At 35.7% G+C, this 27,097-nt stretch overlaps 1 long non-coding RNA gene across 1 annotated transcript; it reads right to left on the bottom strand.

The window, feature by feature from the left end:
* Positions 1-934: 934 nt before the first annotated feature.
* On the bottom strand, positions 935-21,318 carry LOC131519121 (uncharacterized). The gene is made up of 3 exons (XR_009265475.1): positions 21,164-21,318; positions 18,779-18,835; positions 935-1,200 (listed from the first exon to the last, which is right to left on the bottom strand). It is a non-coding gene; the product is annotated as an uncharacterized LOC131519121 (long non-coding RNA).
* Between the last annotated feature and the right edge of the window lie 5,779 nt (positions 21,319-27,097).

Below are 27,097 nucleotides of genomic sequence, written 5' to 3'. Positions count from 1 at the left end.
TTATTTCCCTAATTCTCTAGTAATTACATTGTCCTCACTCCTTTCTCTTTTATGTTTTAATTTTCATTTATTTTTAGGACAAATTATTTAGGCCGAATCAATGGCATTACATGCAAAAGTTTGTAGAAATACCTAAATGCAATAAGTTCTCTACTCCTATTAAATGCTGATCATAACAATTGAATAGAATGAAAACGCGATTGGCAGAAGCCACTAAACTCTTAGATGCCAGAAGGTTCTAAACACAAAGACTAGGTACATGGGGACTGTCCTTACTCACCAGAAACAAATGTATGTGTAGTAGCATCACAGGATGAAGACTGAAGCCTTAAGTTTGATGAGAGATGTTTTTAGAGATTGAAGTATGCTACCGAAATAATTTTATTACTACTACCATTACTATTATTAGTGTTAATACCACCATCCTTGCTCCTTCTATTGCCATTATCACTTCTACTATTGCAACTACTACTTTATTATCACTACTACTGCCCTTATTACTCCTTTTACAATCATTACTATTGCTGCTTCTACTACTTCCCCTGCTACTGCTACTATTGCTACTATTATTATTATTACTATTATTACCAGTGCTTGCTGAGCTCTTATTATGTACGTACTGAATGCATGATACTCCATTTTTTAAAAAAAAATTTTTTTAATGTCTATTTATTTTTGAGAGAGAGAGAGAAAGAAAAAGAGAGAGCACAAGTGGGGGAGGAGCAGAGAGAGAGGGAGACACAGAATGTGAAGCAGGCTCCAGGCTCTGAGCTGTCAGCACAGAGCCCGACACGGGGCTTGAACTCATGGACCATGAGATTCTGACTTGAGTCGAAGTTGGACACTCAACTGACTGAGCGCCCCCATGGTACTCCCATTTTGTATGAAATGTATTATTAACCCTTACAGCAAACTTACGATCTATTTATCTTTATTCTCACTTTTTATGATGAGAAAAGTAAAATTCAGAGGGGATAGCAATGTATCAAGTTCACAGAATACCATGGGTTAGGGAGTATGAACCCAGATCTAGGTCCATAAAATTCTAAATCCTGTGTGTGACAATTGTCACTATGTCCTGATGCATCCCATGATGAGTTGCGTGGTGAGAGACATTTCCCTTCATCGCCACCAGCCAGCTTATACAGGAAGCTTTAACAGACAAATGAGGAGATGCAGTTGCTGCAAAATGTGTTTATTCTGCCAAAGAACAACATAAGTTTGCATGAATATAAACTTTTATACTGAATCAAATTTCTTTTTTGTGTGTGATAAAAAATACGGAATATGAGATCTACCTTCCTAACAAATTTCTAAGGATGCAGTGCAGTATTGTTAAGTATAAGTGAAATGCACAGCAGATTTCTAGAACTTTTCATCTCGTGTAATTGAAACTTCATTGACATTGAACAGTAACTCTCCATTTCCCCTACCCTCAAACTCCTGCAATCACCAGTCTACTTTCTGCTTCTATGAGTCCCAGTAAATTTTAGATACCTCATGTCAGTGGAAGCATACAAGAATTGTCTTTCTATGATTGGAGTATTTCACTTAGGTTCATTCATGTTTTAGCATATGACAGGATTTCCTTCTTGAATTGCTATATAATATTTCATTGTATGTATGTACTGTGTTTCTTTATCCATTCATTTGTCAATAGACACCTGGTTTGCTTCCTCCTATTAGCAACTATAAAATAATGCTACAATGAACAAGGAAGTGCAAATATCTCTTGGAAATACTGATTTCTGTTCTTTTGGATAAATACCCAGAAATAGGATTTCTAGATCTTTTGGTAGTTTTTATTTCATTTTTTTTTTTTTTTAGAAACCTCCATATTATTTCCCAGTGTGGCTGCATTACTTCACAACAGAGCATAAGTATTCCAATTTCCCCACATCCTTGCTAGCACTTGTTATTTTCTGGGCTTTGTTTTGTTTTGATTTCTGTTTTACAATGACCATTCTAACAGATGACAGATAATATCTTGATGTGGTCTGATTTGCATTTCACTGGTGGTTAGTGACTTTGAGCATCTTTTCACGTACCTATTGGCCATTTGTATGTCTTCTTTTAAGAATCACATATTAAATAGTGTATAGTACTATAGGAAAATAATTTAGTAAATGGATATTTAGTATGCATTCATATATGTGTTTATATCATAATATACTACAAATATCAGTGACTTCTGCAAATTGAGTTTCAAAATTACCCCCATTCCAACTTATTTTAAAATTTCACTATTTTTTGTCAAGACTTGAAAATGCTAACTAATGGCATTGTTATATATAAAATAAGGACTTTAAATTTTGCACATTGGTTAGTTATTTGAGAAAGCGTATAAAAACATCAAGTAATCACATAAGTGTTAGACTTTTGGAAATAGTTGAGGAAGAATGAAATTATTACATTGAAACTCATAGGATCTATATTTGGACCTTGGGTAATATCTAATTAAACTCCTTCTTTATCTTAACAAACAATATAATGATAATTTAAAGATCTGATTTTTTAACTCAGAAATTAGTCTTTGCCTTAACTCACTAAAAATAAATAATAATAATAATAATAATAATAATAGTAATAATAATAATGGAGTGAGGGGCACCTGGGTGGCTCAGTTGATTAAGTGTCCAACTCTTGATTTCAACTCAGGCCATGATCTCCTGGTTCATGAGTTCAAGCCCTGCATCAGGCCTTGTGCTTTGTGCTTGGTATTCTCTGTCTCCTGTCTCCCTCTCTCTCTGATCTTCCCCTGCTCATGCTCCTGTGCCCATGCACTCTCTCTCTCAAAAATAAATAAACTTAAAAAAAAATAATGGTGTAAACTTCAAGTAGAAAATCATTAATATTTTAATAGAATGCATATTTATAAACATAAGTCTGAATAGACTAATTAAATCTACCAAATAGCTGAAACAAAACAGAGCTCTTGATTAAAACATCAGAATTTCTATTGGGAATTAGAAAAGTATTAAAAATGTAATTAAGTTAAAATCTGGGTATATGTGTCAGCCCAAGTACTTACAGTACAGAAAATCAAAGGGAAAAATACAAAGAACAGTATGAAAATCCTTAGTGGTTCAAAGGCTACAAAATGTCAAGCTATAACTTTAAAATTCAGGCAAACTTAATCCAAGAAAATTCTAAGTTGTTTTGGATGGTTAGATTAGATAATATGTGACATTAATATACATTTATAAATGAATCATTTATGCCTGAGGCATATACTACTGGCACTTTTATATTCCTTCTTATCTGCAACAAGCTTTATTCTTCTAGGTGTTTGTGGGACAGGGGCATATGTACCAGCCAAATAAAGTAATTTATGATTGTATTATTGTTATATATATATATATATATATATATATATATATATATATTTCCTATTTGAGTGTATGTGCCCATACATATTTATGCATCAAAAAACAGATCATTAAGGCAGTGATGTTCAGTGCTGCAGGGCATGGGTTTTGAATCAAACAGACCTCAGTTTTAATTTCAGTTTTGCTACTTACTAGCTTTGACAAGTTAATTTACCCCTCTAAGTCTTAGTTAACTTATACATGTAATAGAATTAATCATCTTACTTTTATGAGTTGTTGCAAAACTTTCATGAGTTGTTACTTTTAGACTTGTTACAAATAGTAAATGAAATAGTATATAAAAAAACTGGAGTTTCTTTGCACATAGCAGGGCTTACTACTCATAAATGTTGTAAGTAATAAATGCTAACACTGCTAAGTATTAACTAAATTAGTCTGTTATGTTAGATAAAAGTAAATATTTACAGTCTAAATATATTGTATATTTTGCCATTTATACTATTGAAGTGTATTGAAGAGGCAGTAAGAAAATTATTTGCTTATTTAAACTGTACTGTTTTTTATTTATTTGCTTATTTAAACTGTACTGTTTTTTATGAATGGCAAAAATTGTACTATAATGCATGATCATGATGACTAAAAATACAGAGTTCAGTAAAGAGAAACTTAAATTTTTTTCTCTATCTCCTTCAGTACTCCTGAACTAACTATAGTTAATTTAGCTTCCTTCTTATTTAGGCAAATATAAATATAAATATACACTTGTTTTTTTATTTGTTTAGTTTTTAAATAATAAGGGCATGTTGTATATGTTGCTCTCTAGGTCACTGTAAGTGACCTAGGTCACTCTCTCGGTCATTTTCACTCTAGGTCAATGTAAGAATTTAGCTCATTCTTTTAAATTGCTGTATAATGTTTCATTCTGTGTTTATTTCATAATTTAGCTAACTGTATATTCATAGACATTCCATATAAGTATCTTAAAGAAAATGGATTATATAAAAAATAGTATCAAAAGTAAGTGTAAAGGCCAAATACACATTTAGTCATAAACATAAAATAAAAACAATACAGTTAATTTATTTCTTACAGACTGATACCCTTAGGTTACATTAAATAAGACATTCAATATAATACAATTTTATGACATGAAAAGAAGATTACCAGTTTATATATTCTGTGCACTGTTATCTCCCAAAGATAAAATGTCTTGAGTCTGAAGAAATAAATTATTGGCAAAAGTTGTTGACATGGAAAAGCCTGTAATTTTCTAAATGGTATCAATAATAAGTTTGAGACAAGTTGATTGGGAACATATGCTTGGATTTCCCATTACTAAATGCATAATGCATTTGAGTTGGGGTGTCAGTAAGTACATAAACAATCTGATTAGAAAGTGACTTATCCTGAGGTGTCTTGTTCATTCCTGTTGCATTAGCTCATAGCATGTTTTAGCTGTGGTCAAATATTACTGAAATTACTCTCCAAGTTGTACACCTTTCTCTGAGAAAAACAAGGAGACATTTCTACTTCTTTGTATAAATGGTGTGGGATAGAGAATTGTACAACCCTGATTAACATTAGTTAATCAGGATAATTGAAAGGGGCTTTGCTGAGAGAGGTAAACCATAAGAGACTCTTAAATACAGGAACAAATTGAGGGTTTCTAGAGGGGTATTGGGTAGGGAGATGGGCTGAATGGGTGATAAGGAATAATGAGGACACTTGTTGGGATGAGCACTGGATGTTTTGTGTAAGTGATGAATCACTAAATTCTACTCCTGAAATCATTAGTACACTAGATGTTATCTGACTTGGATTTAAATAAAATTTAAAAATTAAAAAAAAAGGAATAGACAAAAAAATAAGACAGATTGGGATATTCTTTTCTTTCCTCTCCTCTCTTTATCTCTTTCTGTTCTTTTTTGACTCCTTTACCCATTTTCATCCTCTGCAGCAGCTTAATTTTTTTCTATCTTTCATCATGATTTTGTTTTGCCCTGCTTATGCTTACTTCTACCCCAGAGAACTTAACACTATTTCTGTCTTTAAATAGCGTCTGAGAATGGAGGACTCCAGAGGTGCGGTAAATCAAATTAGCAAGTGAATTGTCTGTCTCCTTCTGAGGGAGGATGCATTCCCCGGAAGGACCTCTAGATGTCTGACCTGTGCACCATATTCTGCAGCTGTGCCATTTACACGCTCAGCCTGAGAGCACACAATTTCAAGCTAACTTTTCCCTTTTGAAAGAATGCATTTCCATTCATAACACTCATCCACCGATCAAAGTTATTTTCCTTCTGAGATGCATGACAGTCCAGAAGTGTTTTGTCATGAGTCTGCCATTGCTCTTAAAATGCCATTAGATCTACTGGAGGAATGCATTTCAAATCAAATCATAGAATTACTTATATAAAATAGCAGCTGTTTTTGACTCATTTCACAATACTATGTAAATAAAACAGTTCTAGCAGCTGGAAGAACAAAACGGTCTTTGATAACACTCTAATTATTTATTATGACTGCTTTGATGTAGCATTTACATGAACACAAGTTATATTTTTAAAAGCCAGAAGGAAATTAAAAGTAAACAAAAGAATTGCACTTCTGACCAACTTCTTTGCCTTGAGGTTATTATAATTGGGCAGCTGCTAGATATTTTTTCATATTCTTTCGGTTCCTTCATTCCGCCTTCGTTATCAGATGTGCACAAAATTACTAGGATGTTTAAAATAACAAGACATAGAGAAAATGTCATTGTTTTTCTTTCAGTAGAAATAAAATCAAACAAGCAAAACAAACCAAATGTCAATTATGAAATTACCCTCCAATCCTTATTGTTTACATTTTATAAACTCATAAAGGATATTTTCCCCAAGCACTATCCTTGCTGAGTGTCTTTAAGTTAAATGTTCTTTAATATTGGGACATAAGTAGGAAAATAAAATAAGATTCTAGTAATGGAAGAAATGTGTTCAACCACTTAATTTCCTTTGGATGAAATCCTTACAAGTAAGAAGCTCCAAATATGGGAATGAATTCTCACAGTTTTTACCATTTGCATAGGGAAAATAGACATAATTGAAGAAATGATTGATTGAAGGAGAAATGTGTAGTTACTAATGGCTTGGGATGGTATGTGTGCATCTAATACTATTCTGTTATATATATGGCTGAAGATCGAGGTTTCCTGAAACCTGGTAATCATTCTCTTTTCAACACTTAGTTGCAGGTAATTTATTGAAATGGGTTTAATGGAAAGTTGGACATTCCAGAGAAATGTACAGTCACTATCCCCACGTCTGGTGAAATAGGCGTTTAAAGAAAAAGATGATACTTCACGTGTCTACATTAAGCAAAGCATCAAGATAGGGGAATGGAATTGTCTCTACGTATTCTAGAGCTCTAGGATTTGTACAGACAGGCAGACCAAAGAGAGGAAGTGTGAGGGAAATGGAGGTGAGGGTAGGGCAGATTCGTGGGGCAGAGTCACATGACTAAATGCTCTAATAAACAACACAAGGAATGAAAGGATAGAAGAAACACAGGGTAATTGCAGGAATGGAAAGGAAAACCCAAAGTGATATCCTCACTGTTCCCAAACACCCCTTCCAGACTTTTCATTCTTCTCTTATTGTTCTTCATATTAACATTTTCCCTGCCCCTACTTTTCTCTTGTGTCTGAAATACATATCTTCCATTCTTGAAATGCAAAGCCTTCACTATTCCCTTGGTCCTAACAATTCTTTGTTGTGGGGCTGCCCTGTGCATTGTCAGATATTTAACAACACCCATGGTCTCTACCTACTAGAAACCAGTTGTAACCCCCTCCCCACAAGCTGTGGCAACCAAAAAATATCTCCAAACATTGCAAAATGTTTCTAGTGGTTTTGGGGCAAATCACCCTGATTGAGAACCACTGTTCTAATTTATTGCGTCTAGCATTGATTTATAATTTAATATTTGCTGACTTCAGCTGAATTCTATAGATACTTATTAATCATTTTATGAATTAGCTGCTGAGGATGCAAAATTAAAAATAAGCAAAACATCTTCTCAATAATGAACTAGATCATTAGATGTGTGTACCTTAAGCTTCTTAGAGGAAAGTAATTAAGGAAGACAACAAACATTTACTGAACTTCTCCTGTATCTCCAGCTCAGCTGTAAGTGCTTTTCCAATGTATTAATGCATATAACTCTTATAATCTATGGAATCAAATGCTTACTACCTTATATTTCCTATCCTTCATTCTTTTTTCATAGCACAGTATTTTATTTGCTACTTGATGGATATTTATTGCTTGATTGATGGATGGAAAAAGAAAGGTTCTGTACCTGTAAATCTGCTATTCCTTGATGTGAATGTGTGTGCATGTGTGTGTTTAAAAAATTTCTTACCACCCTTCCCCCTTTCCTGAAGGAGTGGTAGTATTTGACAGCACCCTTGTAAATGTATGATAGCGACTTGTAAATTATTTTTAGGTTTTTAGAAACAAAAGCTTTCATCAGGAACACTTCATGCTTGTGTTTTGTCCAAACTGAGAAAGTTCTTCATTGGCAATGAAAGAGTTCCTGCAAACTTGAGTAGTTATAATATCCTCTTCAATTGCTTTCTTCTGTCACATCAAATCAGATTCACTTCTCTTGCAATTATTTGCATCTTCCAAAATAGGCATCTCAGAACTTTGAAATGAGGACTAAGGCACAGTTTATAGGTGTGCAGAGAATGTAGCCAAGAGTCTACAACTGGAAGAGCTGCACAGACTGAGACTGAAGTTGGAGCAAGAGGGCCAGACTGAGCTCTGACCATTGCCTGGAGACCCAGTTGAGCCCAGAGCTTCTGCTGCCTCGAAGCCTCCCTTATCTGCAGTCTGTGTAGAGGTCACAAGGAGATAAGGGACAGCAGCTGTGCTAGGAGAGTGGGTGGCTTGTAAACGAAGTCAGCACTTTGACTCGATGCTTTATTAGTGTTTTGAGACAGGGCAGTAGCTGTGCAGTGTTTAAATGGGTCCTAATTGTAATTGCCTTGACATTTGCCTAGTAGATACCCCCTTGGGATGTGGGAGGATATTTCCTCCCTAAGCAAAACTGATCATAATGTTCCTTCCAAAATGCATGCCTCATTGTGCTGATCCTACCACATGTTTTGAATTATGCTGGGTCACTATTCAGATGACAAGGAGCAGATATATCTATTACTTATGAAATAGAAGCCCCCCTCTACCAAAATATGCTTATAAAGAGATTCACTTGTGTTTCTGTAAAAATACAGATACCTGGGTTCCAACCCAGACCTACAGAATCAGAATTTCCAGAGGAGAGGCTTAGCAAAACAATTACACGCAAATAAACAGTCTTATTTATTTAGGGTTTCGTAGATGATCCTTACAAGAATTTTTCAAAAATATTAATGGAAGTAGAACTGTATAACAAATCTCATGAATGGCTTTGGATGTACTTCATCTCTTATACCTACTCATTGTTAAAGACTGTAATTCAGAGGTTAGCTTTGCTATACCCCAATGCTATAAAAAGATTCTATCATTACAGTTGTATGTATATGCAATCCATGCCATAAATTATAGGTATCATCTCTTACACATGCATATAATATACATCTTATATACTATTATATATTAAGACATTATATATTAAAGGGAGAAAAGAAACAGTGGTAACTTTCAGCTTTAATGTAAAATTGATGTTTTGATCACAAGAAACAATTGGAGAGTAAAAAACCTTTTGAGAATAGGCCTTGAAATCAGGCAGGACTGGGTTCAAATTCGGTTCAATTCACATATGGACTAGCTATTACTGTTATTGTTAGTATTTTGTCCTAGTCAAGGAGACAACAATAAAGGACTCTGGTAATTGTTCACACCTAATATCCCAGCAACTAGAATATCTGAATAACCTCGACACTCTGCAACCTCTTTTAATTTAGCAAATAGGGAGAGAAAGAAAGATAAAAGGGAGAAAAAGGAGAAAATAAAGGTAAAGAGACCTCTTTAGGTTACTTTGACCTGGCATAAAGGAACAGAACACAAAGCAAAGAAACCAACAGAAAATCTGGCACAAGATATGACCAGGAGACAGCACCAATAGGCCGTGGATTTATGGAAAGATGCTCAACCTCATTAAAATGAGGGAAACGCAAGTCAAGACAATAAAGACACAGCTTTTCACATTCAGCTGATCGGAAAAATTTTGAAAAGACTGATTTCTGGTGGGACTGCATATTGACATCATCACTTGGAGAGCAATTTGGGAATATCTAATAAAGTTGAAGCATTGTGTGTTCTTCTCAGCAATTCCACTCCTTTTTATATACCCTAAAGCAGTGCTTGTCCAAGTCGAATGTGCTCCTGGATTACCTGAGTATATCGTTCCAAAGCAGAAATACAGCCTCTATTTATAAGGTCTGAAGTGGGGCCTCAGAGTCTGTATTTCTAACAGGCTCCCAGTTGATGCTGCTGCTGCTAATGCACGAATGAACAACATTTAGAGGCTCTCTTGCTGGGTGGACAGTGGGAGTTGTATAAGAAAGGTTATTGCGATATTAATTATAACAGTAAGAAATTAGAATTACACATATTTAATAAGGGTTTGAAAACATGTACGGGAATGATATCCCCCAACTTCAGGACAATGGTTTGCTTTGGAGAGTGAAAGAAAGGGATTAGATGAAGAGAGACATGCAGGAGGCTATAACTGTGTGTGTGTGTGTGTGTGTGTGTGTGTGTGTGTGTGTGTGTGTGTTTAAAATTCTTTTCAGTGAGAAAACATGTAGCCCTCCTTAGGGCACATGTTGATAACTGGTTCATCATAAAAGTGGTCAAAGATGGGAAAGTTGTAGTTCACCTCCATGGCACAAAGGGCAATATACCCTATTCTTGGTCCTTGAGGACCTAAACATGGACCTAAAAATATTAGGTTCTTTCTTCTAAGAGGTGACGAGATAGAGTAGAGAGGGCTGCAGAATGTACCATTCTGATCTTGGCTGCAAAATCCAGCTTCGGTGTTTACTACCTGTTTTGCCTTCAGCAAATCATCCAGACTTGCAGAACCATGATTTTTTTTAAATCTTTAATTTAGGAAATCATAATATCTACCATCTTAGTAACGTGAGAGACACATTTGTAAAATTCCTGACAGTAAAACTTCAGAAGGCAAAGAAATAAAACAAATTTATAGTGGCAGAGGATAATTTTAAAGATTTTTTTTTTTAATTTTTTTTTTCAACGTTTTTTATTTATTTTTGGGACAGAGAGAGACAGAGCATGAATGGGGGAGGGGCAGAGAGAGAGGGAGACACAGAATCGGAAACAGGCTCCAGGCTCCGAGCCATCAGCCCAGAGCCTGACGCGGGGCTCGAACTCACGGACCGCGAGATCGTGACCTGGCTGAAGTCGGACGCTTAACCGACTGCGCCACCCAGGCGCCCCAAGGATAATTTTAAAATAGCAAATAAAGGGTAAGGTACAAATGCTTCTCTCGCCTACATTAGCATGGTTCGTCAGGAGAGGATAGGTAGCATTGCCAAATCAAAACTAACCCAAAGGTTTTGTACACATTATATACAAGTCATGGCATTAAAAAAAAGAGGTAAGATGACTTTCACTCACATTTAAATAATCATATAAACTGGATGAACTTGCGCTAGGCAAAGGCTTGCAGGGGGCACAGATGAGAGCTGGTGGGCGTCCAAGGCAAAGTGGACTAATTCCAAGAGGAAGACAGCTTTTTTTTGTCAAATCACTATCTATTTGGAGAGAGTCTTGTCCATTCCCTGTTAATATACTTAAGCATTTGCAAAGTATATTGGAGAGAGGGAAAGATGCTTATACTGGAGAGAATTATCTGCTGAATATTTCCACTGTAAATCTATTTAAAATGCATTTCTCTAAGTGGGTACAAAGTGGGGTCAAGGTGATGGAAAGTCTCTCTCTCTCTTTTTCATATCCTAGCCATTAAAAACAACAACAAAACAAACACACAAACAAACTAGTCATAGGGCTGGAAGCAGAGAAATAATTTGTGAACCCTCAGAAAAAAAGCTTTAGATTTTTTTGTTGAATAACGAAAGTCTCCCATGAAGAAAGTCTCTTTTTTCTTTATTCCACACAGTACATGCTTATGGTGAATCATCTGAACCAGATTCTGTTAATGTGATGCTACATAAAACAAAGCACATATGTGAAATCCATCCTACCATTCTCTAGCCCGTGGGGGCAATATAACAATTGGGCTTATTCCCTGGTGTATGTCCCTTCTGGAATGCTTTACCAGGCCATGGGTTTCTCTATGCTTGACTTCACTTTCAGTACCACACTTCACCCTGTAGGACTCCATGCCTCAGGACACTCAATGGGACAATGCTTTTTGGGACTTTGCTGAGGAGGGAAAATGGATTGCAAAAGCTCCAATTCCTCCTCCCCTTTGCAGCATTGCCCTTGCAAAATCTATAGTATTACCAGTTCAGATTCAACTAGTAAATGTAATTTTTTTTAATTGAAAAAGACTGTTCAATTTCAGAATACATGTGGCTCAAGGGACAAAAGTATCAGTTTGAGCTAATTTGGATTTTCTTAAGTCTCCTATAAGAAATTGAAATTCATGGAAGGGAGAAGGGTATCCCATATGAAATCTTCCATTTATGTTAACTTGATCATGTACCTCCAGCTTGACATAGACTCTCCAAGTCTCATCTCCTTCAAGTTATTCTCTTTGAAAATTCTGCCCTTCCACCACAAAAATTTTGCCTCATTCCCAAGTAAATACACTGATTTTTGCAACCTGTCTGCAACTCACGCAGCATTTTAAAGTATGAGCCAAGTAGTATCAGGTTTCACCTGATGTAAAAACATATATTGTAACTCCCGTTTTTAGTTTTCCCATTCGTGAGTGAGATCTACAGGCCTGTAGATTACCTCAACCTAAGAGTTCTTAAACTTTAGCATGGATAAGAGTCACAGTGAGGACTTGTAAATACATTTTGCTAAGCTCAGTCCCAGAGTTTCTGATTCAGTAGGTCTAGAGTAAGATGCAAAAGCTTGCATTTCTGGCTAGGTCCTAGGTGCTTCTGGTGCTGCTGGGCCCTGGAACATACTTTGAGAACTGCTTCTTTAATGTAAGCATATCTACCAAGGGCAGTTTGTGTATTGCGTAGTGAGCTCAGACTCTCTGGTTTAACTTCTAGTGCTCCAACTTATTAGCTATGTGACACTGGCCAAGTTACTGACCTTTCTGTGTTTCAATTCCCTAGCTCTAAAAGGGGGAAATAATAGTGTCTTCTACAGAGAATTGTTACAAGGATTAAATGAGATCAGAGGTGCAAAGCACTTAGAACAATGCCTGTCACAATACTGACTCAACAATATTCAGGTAAGATACCATTTTCAAGTAGCAGGACATTTCTCCTGCCCTTTGAAATCCGTGTGTTCCCATTTTTGTGTATGTTTAACCTATTCTACCACAGGGACTTTCATCTGTATAGAAGTGCAATACTGACTTTATTTTAGAAAAATTTCAAGCTTACAGAACATTGTAAAAATGAATGTGGCAAAGACTCATAAATATATGTACTATGCAACTTTGGTGAATGTTAGTATTTGGCCACATTTATACAGAGGGAGCTGTTCTTATTTTAATGTTCATTATTATCATGTATAATTTATGTCATTGCTATACATGTGCATATATGTAAACATGATATATTGCTTGCCAATTTTTATACCTTTATATAAATGATATTGAACTATACACATATATCCTCAACTTTGTTATTCACAAAATATGGTTTTGATTATTCATGCTACTCGATATGATTTATCACATTTTGTAAAAGTGACATAAATTTTTTATCTATTCCCTTTTAATTTATGGGATTTTATTTTTCCATTTTATTATTTAAAAATTTGCAAAAACAGTCTCTCTCTTTCTCTGTCTCTCTCTCTGTCTATATGTGTGTGTGTGTGTGTGTGTGTGTGTGTGTGTGTGTGTATGTGTGTATTCAGAGTTTGTATCTCTAGATTGTTACTGCTGAGTTAAAGAATAAGCACATCTTCTAATTTACTAGATTATGCCAAATTTCTCTTCAAAGTAGTTGTTCCAATTTATACTCAGACCAGCAGTGTATGAGTCTCTGTTACTCACATTCTTACCAACATTTGGTATTGTTACATTTTATTATTGTTATTTTTACCAAATTGGTGTAAACGACTGTCTCACTATCATTACTGTTATATGTAACATAATATTTCTAGGTGTGTAGCAAGAGGATTTCAAGTTATGCAATGCATGGATTGCTCCTGGATTTAGAATCTATCACAATTACATTAATGGATATTCTGTGTTTGAGGAAAAAGACACTCATCTTGATTAAATACATGGGATTTAAAGAATCCTTTTAATAGTAAGCATATAGGGAGTGGGTAGTGTTGTTTCTGATTTTCCTACTGTATATTCTTTATATATATATAATAGAGTTGATTCTCATAGCATTCACATTGTGTATGTGTGTGTGTGCACTTGACAATATACTTAATGCTTTTATATAAATATTAGCTGTCAATGTATAATTGCAAATATCTTCAGAACAAAAGATGCTAAGTTTTAAAACTAAATGACATTACTATATTTATTACGTACAGCTAAGAAACTTCAGTGTTGAGAAACTTGACAAAAGTTTAGCTAGTTGGCCAGCTAAGAAGGTCTTCATTTCTTGAGCATTAGTGATGACTAAAACTAAACGTATCTTGGGGCGCCTGGGTGGCGCAGTCGGTTAAGCGTCCGACTTCAGCCAGGTCACGATCTCGCGGTCCGTGAGTTCGAGCCCCGCGTCAGGCTCTGGGCTGATGGCTCGGAGCCTGGAGCCTGTTTCCGATTCTGTGTCTCCCTCTCTCTCTGCCCCTCCCCCGTTCATGCTCTGTCTCTCTCTGTCCCAAAAATAAATAAAAAACGTTGAAAAAAAAAATTAAAAAAAAAAACAACAAAAAAAACTAAACGTATCTTTTTGCCTGGAAGCCACCGGTCCCAGATGGGCACCTGGGTCAATCACTTGATTCCTTCAAATCTTTGCTTATATGTTCTTTTCTTTTCTTATGACTCTTCCCTGACAACACTAGTACCATGTGTACGTGTGTGTGTGTGTGTGTGTGTGTGTTTGCACTTGACAGTGTATTTAATGCTTTTATATAAATATTAGCTATCAATGTATAATTGCAAATATCTTCATAACAAAAGATGTTAAGCTTTAAAAATAAATGGTATTACTATATTCATTAGGATGGTTTTCAATTTGAAAATCCTTTATATGTAATAATGCTCTGCATAAAGAAAAAATCTCCAACCATTTTATATAACTTTATCCTTTCTAAGAAAAAAAATAGCCCCTAGAATATATTTTATTCAAGTGGTCAAATTATAAATAAAAGGATCGAAGGGTATCTGTCCACATATCAACTAGAATTGTTACTAAAACAAAAAACACAAAAAATAGAAAAAAAATGTGTAGTGATATATGAATAAAACCACTAAGCCTAAACTATGTGTATGTAAAAAAATGGTCCTGTATAAGGACTCATCTATGGAAAATTCTGCAGTGCTCACAAACCATATGTGCTCAAAGAGTAAGAGGCACTTTCTGCAGTGACTTCCATATGAGGTCTTGTGCAAATCAGCTGACTTCTACTGTATGCATAGGTTAGTTAAATTCTGGAGAAAAGGAAAACCCCAGAAACTGAATATCTCCCAAGTCACTTCAGAGTATTATGAACAAATGAGACTTACTTAGTAAAACCTATTCATTGATATATATATATATATATATATATATATATATATATATATATATATCAATATTCAATATATCAATATATTCATTGATATATATATATATATATATATATGTGTGTATATATATATATATACACACACACACACATATATATATCTATGTGTGTGTATATATAATTATATATGTATAATATATATCATATTATTGATATAAATGGTATATGATATATGTATAATAATATATATATTATATATAATGCCTCATAGGTACTAAAATATAGTTTCTTCTCTCATCACAGTTCAGGATGCTTCTATTTGCATTTTGGAATCATTAATTTTAACATAATTTTTGATGTCTTTCTTCCTGGCTGTTATTTACCTTGGTGGTCTTAAAGAATCTGGGTCCTGTTTTCTATCCCGTGATATATTGCCACTCTTGAGTAAAAGTCCTTGTGCAATGAAGAGAAGTGGTTAAAAATGGATTGCAGTTCTCTTACTTGCTCTTGATTTGCCAATTAAAGAAAAAGGCACTCTATCTTTTCTTGTGCTCCGGCGTCACAGATATTCTGCAGCCACCTTTCCATCACCTTAATGGACTCAGGTACACACCTGGGTAATGATAAGCCCCGTTACTGCCACTTTGACACTTTTATGTGCTGCTGGAAATGTTTCTCCTGAATTTCACAGTTCAGTGCCACTCTTTGGATTTAGGACTTTGAAATTTTCTCTTCCAGTTTATTTTCTGAAATGCTTTCTTACTTTCCATCCACAATAACTTCATAAAACTGCCAACACCTCTAAAATCAATCTTTTCCCCTTAAACACACTTATGACATGGTCTTACGAAGTACTTAGCTCTTAAATTCTTTTCTCTGCTTAATGGTTTCATACGTGTTTGAGGAAGACTCTGCGGAGGACCTAGAGAGTGTGCGATTAGTGACATTTCACTTTCCATCTCTACTATTTTAGTTCTGGTAACTAAAGTGACGGGTTTCCTGAAAGTTTAGGAGGGACACGTGTCATAAATAAATACAGCAAGTTCTTAGGAAAATTAACTTACTTAAATCCTCTGCTCAGGGACAATGACACGGAGGTAGAGGACACAAACTCAGTAGAAAAAGTTTTTTTTCCACTTGAGGGTCCTCCAGATTCCTCCGCTACTCAGTTTTATGGACAAGTCTCTTAACAGGTAACAGTCTCATCTGTCAAATAATGGTGTGCAAGTTTCTTCTTAAAGCATTTCTGTGGGATCAAGTAAATCCGTTATGTTTTTAAAGCTCATCATTAGGGGTTATTATTGTGATTCGCAATCATGTGGCAGATTCAGAAATTTAACTCACTCCTCAGATATGCAAGGGAAGATTAGCTTCTTTGTTTTTGTAATTGATCTCAGCTTCCTCAAGAGCCTCTCTCTATCCTTGGAAAGCAACTGGAAAGTGGAAGCCGCTGCAGTGAAGAGCAAAGGGGAGATGCATCAATGGCATTTCTCTTCAGCTTTAAATAGTCTCTTGAGCATGACTCATTCTTCTTTTGAGAAAGCCTGTCTTTTATATTACCTCTCTGTATTCTGCTTTGTTCCAAGATGGTGTCCAGGTATGTAGGTTGGTTTGAAGATTTAAAAAAATGCATCAGCTCCGTGGTAGGCAAAATAATGAGCCCCCCAGAATACTCATACCCTGCTACCCAGAACCTATGAATAGGTTAAGTTACAATGCAAAGGGGGATTAAAGTTGCAGATGGAAATAAGCTTGCTAATCAGCTGACCTTGAAATAGGGAGATTATTCAGGAATATCTGGGTGGGCCCAATGTAATTACAAGTGTCCTTGCAAGTAAAACAGATGTGGAAGAGTCAAAGCCAGAGTAATGCAGGGTGAAAAAAGGCTAAAGATGGAGAGGAACCATGAGCCAAAGAATGCAAGCAGTCTCTAGAAGCTGGAATAGGCAAGGAAATGGATTCTCATCTAAAACTTCCAGAGTAATATAGCCCTGCCAATACCTTGGTTCTATCCCGGTGAGACCCACTTCAGACATATGTTCTCCCCAAATTTAAGATAACAAACTTGTGATGTTTAAACCATTAAGTTTGTGGCCATTCGTTATAGAAGCAGTAGGAAACTCATACAAGGTCTGTGGCATATTTTCTTGATCTTTGCGACTCCTTATGGCAAATCTAGTCTGACTGACGGCCGCTGAGGTACACAACTAGTTCTGTCTGGCTTTTCCCGCTGGTTCTCATCACAAACGTCTGTGGTCTCCACTGTTTGTCTCTGACACAAAGTCCCTGCACTTTTGTCTCTGTGTCCTGATCTCCTGGCCATCTCAAGAACTCTGCTTTGTCTCACTGAAGCATGACATGTCTAGACTACGTGCAGACCGTGGAGATTCAGGTGTGATGCTTCATGCTCATCTATCTACACACGTCTCTTGGCTGTGCTGGGGCATCACCCCCCAGGTTTGAGTTGTGCCACCCAACACGGTGGTTTGCCCCACAGTTTTAAGGGAAAACTGACCAAAAGGTCTTTTTGTTATAGTTTTCCAATCACTATCTGACATGCTGAGGAGGCTCAGGCACAGAGTTGTAACCGTCCACTTCCCAAATCACTCTCTTCTCTCTTGTTTCTCATTCTCACAATGCTCAGAGCTCCAAGAAATGTGCTTCCCTCACCAACCTTTCTTTTTGTCATGTTCTGCATTCCTTCTGTCTTTAGTTTATAGATAGTAAAATCCATGCTGTAGTGGGCAAGCTTGAATGTTGTTATGTAAAAGGCAGTTAAAATAACTTACATTCTCTTTTTCTCAACCTAGTCTGATTTTCTAATGTATTGTTTTGTTATGGGCAAGAAATTTGACTCTAGATTGCAAAACCAGAATTTTACTCCCTCTTTCACTTTGTATATATGTTGCATAATTTTGATCCTTCAAAGAGGCAAGGCCATGCATCTAGAATATTATTGATAAGGACAGCCAAATTCAAGAATGTTAAAAGAGAAAAAAACATTGAATATTATTCTCGCCACACCAAAAAATGTTGGATTTTTTGGTATTATATATGTTAATCATTTAAAAAAAGGGTTATATAACTGTGAGAAATAATGGTGAGGCCTGTTGTTAAAATGTTCTCATATACTTAAAATGTATATTGATTTTTGTGATTGTTATTAATCTTTACTTAAATTAAATCGCATGCTTCAGGTTTGAATTAGGAAATGGCAAGAATACTTATTGACACTTGGATTCTAAGTGTGCTGTGTATTACACAAAACTGGTGATAGATACATTTCTTAGGGTCCTTGAATACATTGTATTTCTGGAATGATGGTGCTACTGCAGACCGTAAGAAATCACTTCATACATTCCCTTGAATCCCCAAAGTATCACTTACAAACCTTACAAATATTGCCCTCGAGTCTAGACACATCACTGTCATCCTCTCAATGTTAGGAAGCTATTCCTAGGCAAATGAAAGCTTGCTCTTTCCTGTCACTTGTATTTCTCTTATAATATAGACATTGGCAATTGACGATCACTTCATCTCTGCTTCTTCTCTCTATTTTCTTTCTCTGTAGAAGACATTAGTTTTTTTTTCCTTAAAAATTAAGAGTAAAGTGCATCTAATATTGCAGAAGAACTATATGACACCAATACTTACCTCTCAACCTCAATGATATGAAATGGTCTTTTTGTTGACAGTCATTACTTAGGTTACCTAAGTATAAGAAGCAAAATAAAATAGAATTATTGACAGTCTCAGAATGGTCCTGACTTCTCTACATGATCTCCATGAATGATACCATATAAACCCATGGCTTTTTAAATTAACTTCCATGTTCCCATTTCTAACTATTTTATGGTATAAAATAGTCAACCTCTAGACCTATATTTAACTTCTTGTGAGGTATCTCCACCTATCTTACTTCAAATTTATGTATGTCTCAATCAACACTAATATTTCCACTCATTTCACCCCTCAAATAGTTTCAGATATCTTATTTAATGGTTTTAGATATCTTACTTAATGGTTACCATCTTATTGAGCATTCAAGCAAAATCTTCAGTTATCACTGTGGTAGCATCCCTGGATTCACGCTAAGGCCCCTGACACATGAGAAAGTCCCGCTAAGAACAGTAAAACTAACTCACAGCTTCCCATCAGGTGAATGCAGACACGTGAGCAAAGCCATCCTACATCAGCCATCTCCCAATGGGCTTGCAGATCTAACAGCCAAATAAGTGCTGTTGTTGGAAACCACTAGGATGAGGGTATTTACAATGCAGCAGTGGATAAATAACACAGCCATTTTGCCCTCCTCTCTTTTTTATGCTCCACATCCATTATGTTTTCATATTCTGGACTTGCATCCCAGCTCTGCCACTTGATAGCTCTTTGATTAGGAGCATTACATAAGCCCTCCTGCCTCAGTTTTTTTAATGTGTGAACTTGGTATGAAGATAGTACCTACCTGTTTCTGGATTAGAACAGTTTCTCCCAAGAGTAGGCCCTCAATGAACACAGTGAACATTATTATTGAACATACATTGATCATGTTGTCAAGAGTAAGTGTATTTTGTGGAATATGTTTTGAATAAGATGTTCCCCCAGAGGGTTCCATAACCAAATAAGTCTAGAAACCATTGCTAAAATACCACTTCTTGAGGAAAGTTGTAATACTGAACTATTTACTTCTGGTTGGTGCCAGGAAAACAGCAAACTGGATTCAAGTGCTGCTACTGGAAAGAATTGATCCTGTGGGGCTGAAGAACCATGAGAGGAATAGGAAGAAAGCAGGGAGAAAGCAGGAAGTAGCAAGCTTCAATTTTCTCCTCTTACCTTGCTTTCTTTCTCTATTGCACCCTAATGGGGAGCCAGTTTAGGGAGAGGAAGGAATGTTAAGAGCCTTAGTGCATATGTCACAGAGTATGGGATGTTTGGTTTAGAGATGAGAGTCAACAGATAAATAATTTGCACCCAGTATAAAGAATGCATCTCAAATATTATGTCCTAAGTATGAAATTGACAAGATATAAAAAAATTAGTTAATTATTCTATAAGTGCTAAAAGGTAAATATTAAGACATTGACAAAGAAGTCCCAAAATGCTTTGGAAAAAAATTAGCATGCTTTACACTATCCCTTATGCAATTATGGATGTTGAATATATTCAGTATCAGAAGTTGAATATTCCTGTTAAAGCACTTAAAACCCTTTCCAGTAAATCAGTCATCAGAATTTCAGAAAATCGATTATGCAGTAAGTTTTAAGAAATCAAGTTTTGTGAATTGACCTAGTTAGTCTTGAATAAATGTTTACCATGATCATCATTTTTATTATGATCATTATCATTATTAACTACAGAAAACAGTCCAAGCGCATTGGGGTAACATATGCACACATAAGGTTGATTTGGCCAGTCTTCCCTATACTTTTCCATATCAGTACCTTTCTTCCTGCTTTTGGTCCTCCTAGAAGCAACAATATCTTATTTTACTTTTTATCTCTAGCCGGAAGCATAATAACTTAAACATAGAAATTTAATAAATGTTGTTTTTTAAAAGGCTAGCGTAATCTAAGCAGTGTTCAAAACTTTAGCAAGTTTTTATATATGTCTTTATATATGTGCATCATCAATCCTAGCATAAGAGTCTGCAAACTATGGCCTTCACATGGGCCAAGTCCAGCTACCTGCTATTTTTGTAAATCAAGTTTCACTGAAACAAAGCCACATTCCATTCACTTAAGTATTGTCCATGGTGGCTTTCAAGCTAAAATGGCTTAATTTAGTAGCAACAAAGATTTGTATGGCCCACAAAGCCTAAAAAAATTATTATCTTGCCTATTACAGGGAAAGGTTGCCTCCACAGATCTATGATTATAAAGGTTTTATTAATACCAGATTTTTTTTCCTTTTAGAAGCTTGGAACTTGCTAGAAAATAGTAATTATGGGAAATCAAGATCCACTCCTGGAAAGTTAATCACCATTAGAAGATAAAGGATTCCGTATCTTCATAGGTTTTCTCTCCCATTAATTTAAACTACCTGCATTCATGTTTTCCTTTCCACATATCTTTCCATCCATAAGGTAGTGCTTTCATTTTTATTTTATATGCAATTAATATGACCCAATTTTCTAGCTCATAGATTATTATTATTATTTAAATCAAAACTAATTTGAGCCTCCTTTATCCCTCTCTTCTTCAGTGGGTTGGCACTCCTATTAATAATCTCAAATCTCCAAGTTGTTTACTCACACCATTATGTCCTCATCAGTCAGCATCATGAATGGAGCTAGAACTCACAGGGAAGGTAGAAGTTTGCATACATGCTGTCTGGAAAGCACCATTGCTTCAGAATCATCCACTACCTTGGCATGTTACCAAAATGATGTATGCAGCAATTATCTGGCCAATCCAAAGTGATTCTATGCTCACTACTGTCATCATGATTGCCATTGGAATGTGAAGCCAATGGAAATAACCTGAGAATTAGCCCTAAGTGTAAGTCACATTTTACCTCTTCCCCTTAACTAGATCAATCTCCTAATGGTGAGGACTCTTCAACTGAGCTCTATGGCACAGCATTTCTATCTAAAACACTTACTTGACACAAAGTGTCTGACCTTATATTTAAACTATGGACAGTGAAGGAAAAGAGGGCCTGTCCTCCAGCTCATTCTGACCAATACATGCCTTAATTCACAGGTCTTGGCTCTTTATTTACAGTCACACAGTCTTTTCCTTCTAAGCAAACTCACGACTCTATGATGGCCATGTCAGGGAAGGGGTGCAGATTTATCCATGTACTTGTCCACTGTTTATCTGCCCTTATAGGAGTTTAGTCTTTGATGGGCATAAACCTAGGCTCAGCATTTTCTTGGTCAACTTGTCTTTTGGGGAGAGTCTTGGTTTTGTTTTCTTTCAGGTAAACTTATTCCAGACCAATGTCAATCCATCAGAAATATTCTAATAACCCTAAATCCCCAAAGTAAAGGATTTTTATCTTTTTTGTTTAAGATCCTTCTTCATCCCTTTTGCAGTTTCATCTTTTCAACAGCTTTAGAATAGTATTGCATAGTATTTGGTAAAAGGTGGGATTCCCACTGTTCAGTCCGAATACTGCTTTATTATTATACTCTTTCCCTGGGACAGGATGCTAATTTTATGTGCTGAAAAGAATGGAGTGATTTCTCTCCAAACAAAAGAAAGTGCTCTGAATTTACTTGTTCTCTTGACCTTTCAACATAGTAGGAACTACAAATTTAAAATGTAATTCTCTGTAACAACAGTCACCAAAAATATATATGCTCTGCCATTTCAAGAGCACTACTATATAAAGAAATAGAAGCAAAATTCAGCAAAAAAATTTGTTCCAAAGATTGCATTGAAATGTCTTTCCTTATACAAACATAATTAAAATTAACTCACTGAATTTAAACAAATGTTTAGTAATTGGTTTGGAGCAATACAACGTTCTAATCCAGTAATTCTATGGACTTGGCTCCTTTTAGTCATTCATTCTTTCGGATTCTTTTGCAGTTGTTTTCTTTATTTCTATCTAGGGTTTGTTGAATTATTTCTACAAGTTCTGGACTCAGCTTGATATTGCAAAAAAGTGATTCTTTTCTCTTTTTTAATCTAATTTATTATTTTAAAACATTACTTGAAAAGTATCTGAATTAATTTAGAATTTTGAACTGCCTACTTGTCCTCACCATCAATTGGTTTGTTATAGGCTCAGAGAGAGTTCTTTGGAATTGGGAAAAGAAAATGCAAATGAAAGTGTGCATGCTCTGTCTGGTGGATTCTGTTGGCAGAAATTGTTTTAGGCAGTAAAGAACTGTTGCTGCCTAGGAACAGATTGAAATTGCATTATAAAAAGGATCCAGACTTTATGTTTTCCAATACATGTTTTTTCCCCACACTATCTCTTTTAAAAATGAAGTACTTTGTATTCTCCAAGGAAGTTACCTTCTAAAAACCCATGTACAAATGCTTTAAGATGCACTAGCCTTTTCTACAAGATCTTGGGTTTCTATTACTGGTCCAAACCAGGCATATTGGAATTAGTTGTTCTCCATTCTTCCATATTTTGACAATTTTCTTATTGGGTCTTAAAGGCATGAGAGATAGGCCGCCTTCTTTTATAACGTTTGACATGTCACATAATCTTTTTGGATTTGTTTCCTTTTCAATTGAGTGAAAGGATTTGGCTGCCAAAAATTATTCGTGAAATGGATTCCCTAATAAGGTCTGGCATACCTCTAAAATGATATGATTCTATGAGAATTAAAAGATGTTGAAACTTCTTACTCATCGCTGAAGATACCGATGTTGTATGCTAACCAAAACATATGTAGCAAAAGATGACAATTCCCTTAGAATTTAACCTTACCATTGCTTTGGAGGAAATTTATAACAGCACAGGTAAAATGCAGATAGTCGCTGGGCAAGAAAGCAAATTTGAACAGATGCTGTATAAATATCATCAAGCTCTGAAGGGATAAAACAGAGAAAACCTGTGAAGCAAACAAAGCTGTATAGTCCAAAACTGAAAAAAAAAAAAAAAAAAAAGGAAAAGGAGAGAAACTACATAAAGTAATAACGTTAAGGAAAATTAATGGAGACTATGTCCATGGCATAGGAAGCATCACATAAGTCTTACAAGATAATGACAAATGTGTTGATGAAATACTAGCTTGGGAACAAGGAGCAGGCAGGTCAGCTGGGTCTTGGTCTATATTCCTTCTTTCACGTGACAGAAAGAAACTGTTTTTTAATTGTTCCTGTGTGCCATGAATTGTGCTTATGCTTTCATATATATAATTTCATCCAGTGTTCAGACCAACCGTAGAAAACAGGTTGAAGTTATTTCTGTTGTATAGAATAGAAAATCTGAGGCTCAACTAAAAATGTAAGGAACATGGGGAAGGTCATACTACTAACTTAAAAAATGGTTAAGAATTTGAATCCCAGTTTGTCCGATCTCTAAACTTCTTTTCCTCCCACTCAATAACTTTTGTAATAATGGAGATATTTTTACTGTCTTCAGGTTAAATTGCATTTTCCAAGTTAGCAAAATATAATATTCAGTTCTGAGATACACATAGTTCTTCACATTTTAACATAAATCATTATCTGACTTGACAAGTAATTGTATGTCATAGTTTGATTAGGAATAATTTTAAATTTCTTAGTGGTACATGGGACAGTGTTTTTTTTTTTAAATGACACTTTAGATTTATATTTATTGAAGTATGATAGTGTTTACATCTTTATAATTAAGTTTAAATAAACAACATTATGTTCTTTCAAATGTAGCAAGTCATGAAAAATAGGGCGCTCGTTTCTGTGTTCACAGAGAAATAAGAAGTGTGGAATCTATGTCCCTATTCTCCATTGCCTGATACTTACCAGCGACTGCAATGTCCTTACATGATGGGATGCTTGACCAAAGGAAAGGAAAGGTACCAAAGGTCAAATTATTTAAGTTTAAGCTTCATACTAAATTATGACCTCTTACCAAAATGTTTTGGTTTTAGATAAAGCAAAACCCTTAATGAAGTATTTTAAACTTTGCCTGTAGGATCTGAGAAAGGTCATGATGGCTTATGTTAAACAAAAGGTGGAAGAAAGTACATAAAATCACATTTTTCTTTAATAAATTATACTTTACCAGCTCACATAGTCTGCATTTAAACTTACTATAATATGGGTTATAGTTAATCCTACATGTCAGCTTAATTGTCTGTGCTACGTAACGACCGGATCTTCTGTAACAGTAAAGATTATGTTGACTCAAAGAAGAAATTTCGAAGATTCAAGTTTCCCCCAGGTCAGTAGGTGAATGGAAGCATACTATATATAGCATTGACCTACATACCTTTAACTTTATAATAATGGTGCAAAACAGCAAAATCAACACTGTAATGTATTGAGTCCTTTCAGTGTGCATGGCACTACAGTAAGATGTTACACCTCACTAATTCCTCTCAATTCTGGACAGTCAGTATCCATTTTACAAAGAGAGAACTGAAACTTAGAGACTTTAAATAACTTACAAAGTATCCTCGCTCATTCCCACAAAATGTTTTATTGAGAACCTATGAGGAGACAGTCACTGTGATGGGCACTTAATAGAGCATACACAGCACGTGTATAGCCAGGAGTCTAGCCAGGTTTGTCTCACAGCATTGTCTGTGTTTTAACTCTGAGTATTGAGATGACTATCATTTGGTAGTAATTTACTTGGTAGTAATTACAACACTAACACCAGCTTATAAAGTTGTTTTGGTTGTACATAAAGCAAACTATAGCCAGGATCCTAAAATACTTGCCATTTCTGATATGCCCTTAATTGGCATGCATGAAATACTCTAGTAAAGGCAAATGTATGCTTATCGTAACTACGAGGTAAGGCTTTGGGTCTAAATACTTGTCTGACCACTTTCTAAGTGAATCTCCATTTTGTCCTTATGTCAAAATTTTTCTTCTTTGAGTGGGTAAAGAGGAAGCCTTGACTTCTCTTGATGTCAGGTCATGAGGCCCATACTTCCATATAGGCTTTTTTTTTCAAACATAGTTTTAATTTTTTATTTTTAAAAGAGTATGAGCAGGGGAGGGGCAAAAAGAAAGGATCCCAAGCAGGCTCCACAGAGCACAGAGCCTGACGTGGGGCTTGAACCCATGAACCATGAAATCATGACCTGAGCCAAAACCAAGAGTCCCGTGCTTAAATGATTGAGCTACCCAGGTTCCCCCATATAGGTTGTTCTAATCTTGTTGTAAGGCAGTACATCTGTCATTTAAGTTTATAGTTATTCAGAGGTGATTTGGTCCTTTTTTAAGAGATCAGTTGCATACCAGAAAGGCACCACATACATATTTTTGGATCACTTTTCCAGTCCTATCAACAGCTTCTGTGACTCTACCTGAAAATGTGAAGTGGGAGGTCTATTAGTTACTTCTGTGGCATTGAACAACTCCCAGATCTTAGTGGAGTGCAACAATAAATACGGGACTGCTCATCAAAGGTAGTTCAACAGGACTTGGCTGAACATGGTTGGGCTTTGTTTAGTTTTGGTCCACATATCTTACGTCCTGGGATCCCAGCTAAAGGAACAGCCACCATTTGGGCATGCTTTCTTTTTTTTTTTTAATTTTTTTTTCAACGTTTTTTATTTATTTTTGGGACAGAGAGAGACAGAGCATGAACGGGGGAGGGGCAGAGAGAGAGGGAGACATAGAATCGGAAACAGGCTCCAGGCTCCGAGCCATCAGCCCAGAGCCTGACGCGGGGCTCGAACTCACGGACCGCGAGATCGTGACCTGGCTGAAGTCGGACGCTTAACCGACTGCGCCACCCAGGCGCCCCTGGGCATGCTTTCTTTAGTTAGATAGTGGAAGCGAAAGAGTGACCAGCAGGAACACATGATACCTATCATTGGTTCTGAATGGAACCAGCATATTGTCACTTCTCACATGTCCAAGCCCAAAGGCAGTGGGGTAGAGTGTTATATATCACAACCGTGAATCAGAGCAAGGTTGGGAAAGGAAGGAAGAACCATGAAGAAATAATACAATCTACCATCAGCAATTTAACTATTAAGAACCTTTCACTAAAATCTTTGATATTATCCAGAAGCCAATAAATTGTTGTCAATTCAGTTTTCTACAAAATAATAAAATTAGCTAAACCAAGAAATCATCTTTGCATTTTATTTTCTATCTCATACTTTATTTATCTTGTAATGCACCTGTGTCCCAATAATGGAATCAATTTAGTAAAATCCATAAATTGCCAGATGTCAAAAATACATCATTGAATCATCTGTAAGGTCAATACTACAAATATGTTTTCTTCAAGGACATTCAGGTCCTTCTTCCCCCACAGATAGGTAGTAATTTTAAGCAAAATGTCCTTGCCCTCCTTTGTTCCCAATGAGAACATAAATTTCTAACATTTACATACAAACAC

Source organism: Neofelis nebulosa, chromosome 8 (genome assembly GCF_028018385.1).
Source record: "Neofelis nebulosa isolate mNeoNeb1 chromosome 8, mNeoNeb1.pri, whole genome shotgun sequence".
Classification (NCBI taxonomy): Eukaryota; Metazoa; Chordata; class Mammalia; order Carnivora; family Felidae; genus Neofelis; species Neofelis nebulosa.
Note: the sequence above shows the minus strand (reverse complement) of the source record. Positions and strands in the feature narration are given on the sequence as shown.